Genomic DNA, 13,190 nt, shown 5'->3' on the forward strand with positions numbered 1-13,190 from the left:
AGCGGGACATCACCACAGCTGACCAAGAGTGGCGATTCGGAGGGGGAGGCAGAGACGAGCAAGAACAATTGGGAGAAGTCGGGTGGACCCCTTTAAAGTTCAAACATTTCATATTGTCCTGATTTTGTTCAAGGCTAAGCGTTCAAGTCATTTCTTATTTTATCCAAATCAGCTCAGAGAAGACAAGGGCACTGCTATAATATTTCCAAATCCCTCGACTGAATGTCTTTATTCTGTCCTGACATACCTAAAATGAGGCTGGCAGCTAGACCCCCACAGATGAGTGATTTGGAGGACAAGGAGGCATTAGGTAGACCGAGGAAGGCATGTGTCCCAGTAAAGAGCATATTTAAGAACCCAGGGGATGGGTGGTGGGCCAGAACCAGGCGGTTACAGCTCACCAGAGCCAGCGGCATGCCCTCTTCCCAACCCCATGCTCAGCCACATCACATTTGGAGCTTGAAACTGGCCTTGGTGGGAATATTTATACCATAGAAATTGGCAGGTACTACAAATCAGGGCTTTATTTTTTTAGGATAAGGACCTCATCTTCCTTCATATACTCTTGTTGCCAGCAGTTTGCAGGGCAGATTCCAGAAGCTCGTTATACGTGACCATTCTGGGAAATAAGCTAGAAATAATGACAGACTTCAGTCACCTACCCTCCCAACCAACTGTATAACCCACAGAATGGTCGAGGATCAGCGGGGAGCAGTGGAGCCGAAACCAAGCTTATCCTCTGAAATCTCCCGACTGGCTTTTGGAGAAGCAACGGCCCATCTGCCTTGACCAGCCACTCTTCTACTCACGGAGACCACGGGCACACACTTGACCTTCACTTTCTTCATAGCTTTGACCATTGTTCTCAGTTATTTCCTCTGATTGAAAGTACTGGTTTGGTTTGCACTGGGATTTTCTTGTCCTGATGCCATTTAGAGACTGACAAGGACTCAGCGAGTCCATTGGTTTGCTGACCTGAATTAGAGGAGAGGGAGGGAATCAATGTCCTGCCTTTTTTATGAAAATACTAATATATGTGGATACATATTATTAATTAAGGGCTAATTTTAAAAGTGAGAATTCTGGAGTCAGTAATACTTGGATTCAAATCTTGACCCCATCACTATTTTTTTTGTCATAGGCAGCTTATTTATCTTTTCTACACATTATCTGCAAGGATTCTGATAGCACCTACCTTCTAAAATTATAATGAACATGAAATGAGATAGTGCAAATATGAGCCTACAGCCTACTATGTAATAAGTTTCCCCATAAACAGTAGTCAAAGATTTTGAAAAAGTAAAATTATAAACATACAGGGGATCTACAGATCACTTAGTCAAACATCCTTCATTGTAGAGCCACCACTTACTGGGAACTACTGTGTGCCGACTCAGTTTCCAGATGCTTATTATTTGTTATTTAGAGATCTTAAAGAGCCCTACTAGCTCCATGTCATTATCCTCATTTTCCTAATGAAGGACCTGAGGGTGAGGGACTTGCTTAAGGTCATAGTTAATATCTGGTTGAGTGAGAATTTTAATCTAGGTTTCCCTGTCTTCACAACCTATGCTGTCTCTCCAAACTATGCTGCCTCAATGGGTAAGACAATCCAGAGAGATGACTTTTAAAAAGTTTTAATTTGCCCAAGATAATATAATAATAATAATAGCCCAACTACAATTCAAGTCTGAATCCTATGCTGATATAGTTTGTATCAACCCTCCATGCCTCACCTAGCATCTCACAGGTTTACATCAACTCTATTCAGGGTATTTATATGTCCAAATAAATACATGTTATGTGTTGGCCAGTTGTGGAATTTGAAGCCTCCTGTTCAGAAGAGGAAACGGGATGTTAAAGCCTTTTAATGATTCACAGATATGAATTACAACTTTTATTTCTCCCTCCACTGTTAGAAAAGAAACAAGATCAAAATGGAGTCATCTGCCCCTCACAACAGCAAATCAAGACTTAATTACAGTTTCAACCTGTCCCAGGAATGTGACCTCTTATAGTCACTCTGAAATTTCCTATCAACACCAGTGAGGAAATCTACACGATTCCCTCCCCACCAAAAAGGAGATGTCGTGGCCTGAAACAGTCCTTTGTTTCCTTTTGCTAATAACTTCCTGCCCCACCGTCTTGCCTATGAAAAACCTTCCATTTGTGCAGCTCCTCAGAGCCTCCTTCTACCTGCTAGAGGGGCGCCGCCCATTCATGAACCGCTTTATAAAGCCAATTTGATCTGTAAATTTATTTGGTTGATTTTTTTTTTTTTTTTTTACCAACACTAACCCCACATTTCTAAGCTTCCCAGCATTGCTTCTCATTCTATTGCCTGCTGGGTATGTGCCTCAGTTTCCATTTAGAAAGCATAATCATAATGCTTCATGATGCCATGGTGAAAATTAAGTAACCTGAAAGCAGTAGGTATAAATCTATATGCACAACGGGTGCCTCTCTACAGTGAGTTTCCCTCCCTTCCGCAGAAATACAACGTTGTTGGCGAGCTGCATCCTAATCTCGGCACAGGGGGAAACATGATATTCTACAGGATATGCCCTCACCCTGAGTAACCCCGGCCTTTGTTTACACCAAAAGAGAGTCTTCTATCAGGACTCTCCCTCGGTGATAGCTGGTGGGGACAAGGAATCAAAGGGCAGTCTTGGGACATTCAGCAAACATTAACCACTTCATTAGTGATTATTTCATATCAAGCTCTATTGTATGCCAATTAATCACTCACACAGACCAGGAGTGCAGACAGGCTAGTCACAAGTGATGAACGAGCACCGCACTTCGGTGCTTTTGGAGATGAGTCACGTGGACGAGGCAGGAGAACCAGGGCTGGCGCCCCCATCCTGGGCACTGCGTCTGTGCTCACATCACCGTTTTCGAGAAAATGCGTTTGGAGAATGAAGAGCACATTCCAGGCCAGCTCTGCTGGGAAACAGCTTCAGACCCTTGAGTGAGGCACTACTCGGCCAAAGTCATGAACAAGGGCCGTGGACATGGTCAGAAAGACCTAATATGGATTCTAGGAGCTGCACTTCCCAGCTCTGTGGCCTTGACCTCCCTGGCTGGCTTCACGATCCACTGCCACCCGGAAGGTTTATAGTCCACAGTAGAACTAGACTTGTTTAAATGCTTATGATGATGTTCGGGTTGGTGGGCTTGCCAAAAAGAATCATTTGATCTGACCTCTCCATTAGCTTCCTACTGCTGCTTTAACAAGTTACTCCAAACCCGGTTGCTCAAAACCACTCAAGATAAGCAGCTTAAAACCCAAAGCCTAGCAGCTCATGAGGTCAGAAGTCCAATATGGGTCTTAACTGGACTAAAACTGCCACAGCAGCAGGACTGGGCTCCTTCTGAAGGCCCCAGGGAAGAATCCGTTTTCTTGCCCTTTGCAGCTTCTATAGGCTGCCTGTATTCTTTGACTCTGACCCCTTGTTCCATCTTTAAAATGCACACGACAGCCTTTACCTTCTCATCAAACTCCTTCTCTGACTTCTGGATCACACCGGGTCCCCCTGATTACACTGGGTGCATCCATATAATCTAGGGTGATCGTCCTCCCTCTCAATCGCCTTACCTTAACCGTATCTGCAAAGTCCCTTTTGCCATGTAAGGCAACACAGTCATAGGTCCTGTGATTAGAATGTGAACATCTTGGGGTCACAGAGGGCATATTCTGCCTACCATACCATTTTACAGTCAGTCAGCTTAAAATTCCATGACAGTCTTCCAGGAGAAAGCATGAAGCCTCCAGGGGCAAACCACTTAGGTAACAAGGAAATAGAAGGGAAAAGAAGTTGGGATCAAAGGAAATTATCATTTAGCTGAGCTAACTGGAGAAACTGAGCTCATCTGAGCTCAGTTTCCATCTGGGAAGTGAGATTCACAACATTACCGGTCACATACATTTGCTTAAATGAGGCAATCCTCACAGAGTGTGTGGTACAGGATCCACACCTTGTGATACTGCGAATTCCCACGCCGACGTCCCTCCTTCGCCATCACTACGCCATTCACGTGAGAAGAGAGCTGGTTGTCAAGCGCTCAAGAGTTAAGTGGCACTGTGACTCTGACACAGCACGACATCTCCAATTAGCTCTCAAAGGCCTTGCAGACGTCTCTTGCCAGACCTAATCATGCTCTTAGATTTTAGAAGTAGTAAGTAACGTGGGAGGTAATGTAGAGCCTACAGGGCACCTTCACCACAGCTCTCTGCTCAGAGGGGTTCATTCTCTCTACCCAGAAGAGTGAACTAAGGGTCAGAGTGGTTAAGCCCAAAGTCGCATTGCCAGGAAGTGGAATGCCAGGCTCTAGTCACACTTTTCCAACTCCAGTCTCCCCACCTTCTCCGCTCTGCTAGGCTGTCTGGGTATTTTCTCATGCTTGTGTGACACTCATGTATTATGCAGCTGGGAAAACAAGGATAAAAGAATCCAACAGAAATCAATAAGTAACTCGACTTCAGAACAGCTGGAAATCATATAGATGACATGACTTGTCTTTATTTTTATTGATGACGGTTTTTTTTTAGTATGTTTCTTGGACTCAAAATACTGGGGTTGGAGTGACCTAGGTTCGGATCCTGCTCCTGACACTTAGAGGTCAGTGATACTGTTCAAGTCACTTAACCTCTCTGAGCCTCAGGGGCTGCTCCGGTATGGCCCTGCACAACTGCCATGTGGGCATAAATGTACAAAGTGAATATAATTGTATGACGCAGTAGAGGGGCCAGACTATACTTATGGAAGCATTCCAGGGAAGGAATCAATTGGATTAATCCTTCTAGAATTCTTGCAATTAAGTGGAAACAATGATAGAGACTCTCTGACAGGCTTGGCTAAGGTTAGCCAGCTTCCCTTCTATCAGTCTTGCCCAAATTTTCTAGGGGCACTTATTTGGAGAGATAAATATTTAGGTTTCAAGAAATCATGCTCAATTTCTCTGAGGCCTTCTCACTTCAGCTGGATATGAAAAGAGTTGCAATTTGGAAGGGGCATCATAAATCCAGTGACAGCTATTCTGGAACTGATCGGAGACACTTTCAAACCTAATTAAAGTGGTTTCCCTTTTTTGAATTTGCTCCAGGTATGCATTTATTGCCTGGACCAGAAACTAATTTGTAGCAAGATTTGGGATCCAGGCCCTTATACAGTAGGGAGGTTTGTGATATGTGATTAAGCTAAACCATTTCATTTAATACTAGAGAAGTAATTTGAAATAAAAGAAATTGTACTCCATATTCAAGAAATAAAATATCCTTCTAAGTATAAACAGAACTATATTGCATAAACATATATTTTCTGAAACCAAGTACCTATTTCAGGTACTTTCTTAGAATCATTTCTTCAACTTTAAGCCCAGTTCCTTTGTACATAAACTCAGGGCCTTTTTTCCCCACGGCCTTGTTTATTTTCTCCTTCTTAACATCCTTCTGTTGCCATATCATTATAAGGAATAAGTAAGATGCAAATTACTGAGCGCAGTGCCTGACACAGAGGCGGCCCCAGCAGACGGCCTACCTCAACGTCACCAACGTCAGTGCCACCAGCACCATCAATATTGGTCTCGAGTCTAGAGATCCTGTTTTCCGGACAGTGAGGGGAGGAAGATTACAGATGGAAACCAGAGAATCACTTATTGAGGGGTGAGTCTGTGCCTAGCAGCAGCTTTCACTGAGTTCCCCCAAACCATGTGGGTCTGGCTAACTCCAGATCACAAAGCAAGAACTCAGGCACAGACACATTAACACTTTGCTGATGGTCAAGTACCTACTTAACAGTTAGCTTGCACCAAACCAGCTCAGCCATGGCCTCCTCAGGGAAACCTTCCGTGAACCCCTAGACAAAGTCAGATCTCCCCAGGATGTGAGCCCACTGTGCCATGTACCCCTCCCCAGGGGCAGCTCTTCTTATAATTGCATGTCGACTTTTCTTTGTTATCATTTGATGACTACTTATCCCTTCCAAAACGTCATAAGCATCCCGTGTGATTTTCTCACTATTACACCCTAGTCTCTGGCTCACATAGGTACTAAGTGACTGATTGTTAAGTCAATAAATGGGTGAATCAAAAAGCTCAGCAATAACAAGTCTTGGTGAGGACATGTAAGTTGGAAGCCTTATATATTGTTGGTGGAATTGTAAAATGGTGCAGCCACTTTGGAAAACAGGTTGGCAATTCTTCAAAATGTTGACCACACAGTCACCATATGACTTACCAATTCCATTCCTAGACATCTATCCAAGAAAACTGAAAACACATGTCCACACATATACCCTTATATGAACGGTCATAGAATCATTATTCATATTCATACTAATCAAAAAATGGAAAACAACCCAATGTCTATCAACTGTGAGTAAACAAAATGTGTTAATCACCACAGGACAGTATTTGACGGTGGAAGAGAATGAGAACTGACACATGCGACAACACAGTGAATCTCGAAAGCTTTATACTAAGTGAAGTAAGTCAGTCACAAAAGTCATATGTTATATGATTCCATTTATATGACATGTAGTAGAGAAGGGAAATCCACAGAGACACCAAGAAGCTTAGTGACTGCCCAGGGGTCGTGGAGGAGGCCGTGGAGAGTGACAGCTAAGGAACAAGGGGCTTCTCTTTAGAGGTGATGAGAATATCTGGAGTTAGACAGGGGTGATGGTTACACAACCATGTTCATACATTTTAAAAAACACTGAAATCGCATACTTTACAGTGGTGAATTTGAGCACAAAGGACTTTAGAGTGGAAACCCTGTTCTGCATGATACTCTTATGGTAGATGTATGTCACTATCCCCTTGTCCAACCCATGCAATGCACATCAAGTGATCCCTCGTGTAAACAGTGGGCTCTGTGCAATAATGACGTGTCTGTGCAGGTTCTTGGATTGGAACAAATGCAGCACTCTCGTGTTGGGGTGCTGATGATGGGGGAGGCTATGCAGGTGTGGGGGCAGAGGTCTACAGGAAATCTCTGTAGCTTCCACTCAATTTTACTGTGAACGTAAAACTGCTCTAAAAACAAAATTGACTTTAAAAGTGGCGAATTTTATGTATGTGAATAATATCTCAATAAAACCACTGTTTAAAAGAAGAAGAAATGCATACATCATGTGCCAGAGCTTCCCTGACTCTAGCACCAGCCTGCCTCCCTGCATGAGCCTGCCTCTGATAGGAAGTGGGGCCTCCTGGGGGCCTGTCAGCTCGTGGCTGCTCACCCAAGTCTCCTCTTCCAGGAACTGGGAAGTCAGTCGGAGGCCAAATACCATCCACCAGTTCTTTCCACAAAGCCATCAGGAAGATTTCAGCCTAGGAAATTCATTTTGAACAGCTCAGTAATAAATCAGTACGGGCTCTGCCCCGAGAAATAATGATAACGCGCTTCCAGCAAAGGGTGTTTTGCAATTTGTAGCATTGCTTCACTCTCTGGCTGCTGTAGTATATACTTTTTTAAATGATAGAATAAACCATAGCCCTAGCTCATACTTGATTGCTTCTTGTCTAGACCAAAAAGCACAGAGATAGTTTCCCCACCACAAAAACTTATCACGAGGGGCAGTGCCCAGCCAGAGCCTCTGCCCCTCTGCCCATTCCTTTCTCAAGCTCTTCCCTCTCAGTTGACCTTCTCAGCTGGTTGTCCAGAGCAGAGGGTTTCCACTGAGCTGCATGTCACCAGTTCATGTGCCTCAAAGGCAGAAACCAGGCCACCCTTACAGTGACCCTAGAGCAGTGGCTCTCCACTTGGGAAGAGCATGTTTGGCCATTTCTGGAGACATAGTTGGTTGTTATGACGTGGTGGGGGGTGGAGGTTCTATTAGCATCTAGTGCGTAAAGGTCAGAGTTTCTCCTAAACATCTTACAGTATACAGAACAGCTCTGACCACAACCAAGAACTACCCAGCCCAAAATGCCAGCAGAGCTGGGACTGTGGCCCTGCCCAAAGAGGGCATACTCTCAGTTCTTCTTGCACTCCCAGTTCCAGATAAAGCCTCCCATCTCCCTTCTCCATTGATTGACCAAGTCACTTGGACCATCCCTGTTAAGGATTGGACTGTCCATGCCAGCTCCTTGCTTGTGTCTGAGAGCATTATACCTAGCTCTCCTCTTTATTTGGTGGGGGTGATTTGACTTTTTCTTGAATTATAGACATAGTAACCCTCCCTCTGGTTTGGAGGCAACACAAGCAGAGATTCAGGAATGAGAAGCGGGTAGCTTTTCTGAAGGTCCTGGCCTAACCTGTGCTTATCACAAGAATCTTGAATTGCAGGGTGCACAGATTTCTGCCCAAGCCCTTGTTTTCCCTTTAGTTTTTGTCCTTGTTCACATAGCTCCCCTGAGTCAGGAGACTACAGAACAAGGGAGTGAATGGCAGAATTGAGGTGCTCCAAACTCTAGAATGCTAGCATCGCATTTAAGTGTCTTCCTGGCAAACCCATCACCTGTGAAAGTGGGAATTGGGTGTCAGAAGAAATGCAGCAGAGATATTTCATTGGTAGTGAAAATTCCAGATCTTCTCAAACCCAGTAGCTGAGAGGCATTCTTAAGAGGAACAAATGGGTGCTGGTGAGCAAGGGAGCTTCAGATGTTCAGGAGAAGATGTTGTAGCCAAAACCAGGACTCCTGGGGGAGTCCATCTGGTCTAGGCCAAGACAATCCACCCCATGAGGAGGCTGAATGAGGCCTGAGATGCCTGAAGCTCTGCAGAGGCAGGCTTGTGGAGGGGCCCACATTCTCCTCGGCTACCAGTCTGTTTGGGTCCTGATGGCAACTAACGGTTCATTTCTGAGAAAGAAGGGAGATGTTTCTCTGAACAAATAACCCTGTGAATCCAAACCACCCTCTGTGAGCACTGTTTATGGTACCATGTGAATAACCCATGTGTGGCCCAGCCCGGTCCCTGTTAATGGGTGGTTGATAGTTCCAGGTTCTGTGAGTTCAGGGTGACGACTGACACATATCCAAGGGCAACGCTCAGCAGGCATTCGATTCCCACCAGCTGTTCAGTATTGCTTTTCACAGCATGGCTTTTCCTGCTCCGCGTCATGAAGCCTCCAAATTTCCGAATACCTTAGTTCCGAGAAACTTCAGCTGATAACGTAATGTGTTCGCTCTCTGAAATAGAACCCTCTCTGGGGTGACCCACATTTATAGGCTAAGAACAAGGTCACCTTGCTCTGAGCACTGAGATGATCAAGAGGTGACAGTGGGGAAGGTCTAGAATGACAGTTTTCAAACTTTGGCTCTTCAGGTCCCATTTACATGCTTATAATCTATTGAGGTCCCAGAGAACCTTTGTTTCTCTGAGCTATTGTCTATCCATATTTACATTTTAGAAATTCAAACTGATAAAATTTTTAATTCATTCATTTAAAATAGCAATGCTCAATTTATTACAGGTCAACATAAATAATATGGGTTTTTATTTTAAAATAAAACCATAGTCTTCAAGACTAAAATGAGAAAGTGGCATTGTTTAACATTTTCACAAATTCCTTTAATGTTCGGCTTAAGAGAAGACAGCTAGACTGTCATAGCTATTCCTGCATTCAGTCTGTCATAATGCATTTTTTTGGTTGAAGTATATGATGCAAATCAAGACCCGCATAGATATGTGGTTAGAAAAGAGAACATTTTAATAGTCTTTTCAGATAATTGTGGGTAGTCTTATTTGATACTATACCAAAACTCAACAAGGGGCATTTTCTAAGTTAGTTGCAATGCATGATCCAAAACCATATCAATTAATTTTTTGTACTCTGTTTAATTACAATTCATTGGTCCAGCTCGCACTTGGAATGATTCTTTAACCCATACATGGTGACTTATTTGGAAAACAGAGATTTCTTGAGTTAGGCAGTTTTTTAAAAATACTTTTCACATTTCATTCACATGATTTGTTTTAAAAAATGCCTTTGTTGATACCACCAATCTCATCACAGAAGTATTCAAGTATTGTAAGCTATCAAGCTCACAGTTGGCAGATACAAGTTTTCCAGAATTCTCCCTTTCACTTGAAAGCTTGAGTTTGAGCATCAGCAACCAATACTGCCAGTTGTTTTCTTTGAAGTGACAGGCTTACCTTATTCATTTTCAGGAAAACGTCTGCCAAATACCCTTCTGAAAAACCTGTGATTTGTTCATCCATTGTTCTTCCAAATAAAAATGGTGTTGCATGAAAAAAAGGGGCTAGTTGAGCTTGCAACTCAAGCAATCACACAAGCGCTTTTTCTGGAGGCGACCACTGCACTTGGCTCGGCAGCAGAAGCGCTCTGTGTCCCTCCCACTTCATCACACAAAATATTCAACAATGTGTATTCGAGGGCTGAGATTTAATGAAACTAATAATTTTTGTTGCTTTATCAAAGGACATTCTTAAGAAAAATTGGCTTTGTTTATTTGCTTTGCTTTGCTTTTTTATTGTGAGAACATGGTAGTGAAGAATCCAATGACAGCTTATATAACTGGAGGCTGCTACTTTGATTCCTGCAAAGGCTCCAGCATTTTCATCCACCATGGCTTTTGCACCGTCAGTACCACTGTCAATAGAGTGAAGAAGACAAATGATGTCTTAATATCATGAAAACAGTGATCTTGCAGACCTCCTGGAAGATTTTGGGGGGCCCACTACAGTCCATGGAGCATGCTTAGAGGACCATCGATCTAGGGAATAATGAGTCGTCTAGGAAGCTTAACTGACCACAGCAGTGAGGCACCACTGGACAGTTCCCCCAGGCAGGAGGGATCAGATGTTCTTTTGAGAAACCCCCTATGGGCCACAACGTGGAGATGCTTTGAAAAGCACACTGGCAGAGTAAACACAGGAAAACCAATACAGAGCCCACTTTATTCATCTGGATGAGAAACGCTGAGGGACCCAAGCAGGACAGGGGAAGCAGGGTGGAGGGAGGGCTTTGGAGAGCTCTGCAAGGGTGGCTGTTATGAATCCTATACCCAGATCTCAACTCCAGAACCAGGCAGGTCATTAGAGCTATAAATTACAAATTAATCTTTTAAAAAAATATGTAAGGGAGGCAAGTGTTGCGCGTGAATCCTTCCTCTGCCCTCCGTGTGTGTATTTGATGACTCCGGGTTTCCTTTGCAAAAGTCAATGAAACAATTAAGTCTCTGCCCATTTTTCCTCGTCCTGATCTCAAACAGTGTTAAAAAGGCTTGCACCACACTTTTCACACCGGGGCTTGTTAATAATTGATGCGCTGGCCGTCTTCAGTTCTTTTGTCTTTGCTGTTTAATACCAGAGGAAATGTGGAAGTTTTTCCTTGGGCTTCTGAATGCCCCATCCCTACAAACATTCAAACAGCTACTTCTTTGACACAGATGAGCTGGGGCTGGTAAAATCCTCTCTACCTTCCACCAAAACCCCAGCAAGGGATGGAAATTGGCCTTTGCTAATTTTGTCCGCTTGCTTTGTGATGAAGTCTCAGTTTCACTGGGATAGCTTAGCCCAGAATCGTTGTGGCTGTGCTAGAGAAGCGGATTCTGTCACTGCTCAGTGTGGCCACTGGCTCCGCCCTGGAAAAGGGTTTCTCAACCTTGGCACTGTTGACATTTGGGGCCAGAAAATTCTTTTGGTGGGAGCTTTCCTGTGCATGGTGGGAAATGTAGCAGCATCCCTGGCCTGCACCCACTAGATGTTAATAGCACCCCATCACCTCTAGTTCAGACATCCTAATATGTCTCCAGACATTGCCAGAAGTCTCCTGGTGCAAAATGACCCAAGCTGAGAACCAGTGCCCCAGGCCTTGTTAGAAATGTCAATACTCCAGCCCCATCGCAGAGCTGATGAATCAGAATCTGCCTGTGCCAACGCTCCTGGTGATTCGGAGAACATCAAAACGTGAGAAGCACTAGGCTACCGCAGTGGTTCCCGGACTTGGCCACACACTGGAATCACCTAGGAATCTAAGAAAATCTTAGTGCCTGGGTCCTACCCACAGAGACCCTGATTGAGTTGGTGTGAGTGCCATCTGAGCGCTGAGAGTTTTAAGATCCTCCCAGGTGATTCTAATGCAGCAAAGTTTAAAACCACCATTTCTCGTGTGGTTTGGCCCTTTTGGCAGATGAGGAAACTGAAGCATAGTGGGGTCCAGGAGCCTCCATGTCTGACAATCAGCAGAGCCAATATTTGAACTACAAACATCCATTACGGTTAAGGAGGCCTGGCAAACGCTCCCCTTGTCCTTTCCTCTGACAATTATGCTCATTACTTTTGTTTTTCTGTAATTTCTCTCTTCTTGGCTGGAGGGTGAGGTCTCTCAGGGTAAGGATCACAACCGCCTGCTCACCATGCCTGGGTGTCTCCCGGGTGCTGAGAATACCCTGTGCACAATTTACAAGCACTGCTGGTGAACAAAATGAGCGACAATAGGGTAGAGGGTGGAATCTACATCTGTCTGGTGCCCAAGGCCTCTGCTCTACTGAGGAAGCCAGAAAAAATGACAGGTGTTCCGTCTGTGGCTGACTGCAGCTAGAGCACCTCCTGTCTGCTCACCAGCTGGCATTTCAGGCTCAGGGTCTGCAGGCTGAGGCCAGCTGGGGCCGAGCCCCAGGTCTGCGCAGCAATGGCAGCATGAGCATCTCCAACGGGAGCCTCAGCCACATGGAGACCAATGCCCATCTTTGTGTGTAACGAGGCCAACCATGTCTCTTTGGAGATAAGACCACGAAGGTTCGGAGTGTGACTTGCTCTTTAGTGTTGGGGGAGATGGCATTCAGAGGGGCTCTGGGATTCCAGCTCTACCACATAACCAGGCACGGTAGGGCCTCTGTCTGGGTGCCTGGGGCCAGGGGCCCTTTGGACAGTAGGCTGACCTCCTTTCACTCCCTCGAGTGTGCTACATTGCCTCACCTCCAAGCCTTTGCACATGCTGCTCTGCGGCCTGTGATACTCTCCCACAATTCCTTCCCCTCCGTTCTTCAGGCGTCAGGTCACATGTCAGCTCCTACGGGAAACCTTCCCACTTCACTCCTCAACAGGGAGCTGTGCGCTGTGCCCCATCACCCACTTGGACCTGCACCACCGCACTCCCGTGACTGTCTGGTGGTGACTCCTTACTTATTGTCCTCGCTGCGTGGTAGACCCGGAGGGCTGTGACCGTGCTCGCGCGCTTCACCTCACATCCCACACCGAGCATGATTCCCAGCCCAGG

At 45.0% G+C, this 13,190-nt stretch overlaps 1 long non-coding RNA gene across 2 annotated transcripts in view; it reads right to left on the reverse strand.

Moving 5' to 3' along the window:
* The window catches only part of LOC118967520 (uncharacterized), a 398,901-nt gene that overhangs the window by 195,673 nt on the left and 190,038 nt on the right, over positions 1–13,190 (reverse strand). The gene's annotated exons all lie outside the window — the stretch shown is intronic.

Source organism: Manis javanica, chromosome 17 (assembly GCF_040802235.1).
Source record: "Manis javanica isolate MJ-LG chromosome 17, MJ_LKY, whole genome shotgun sequence".
Classification (NCBI taxonomy): domain Eukaryota; kingdom Metazoa; phylum Chordata; class Mammalia; order Pholidota; family Manidae; genus Manis; species Manis javanica.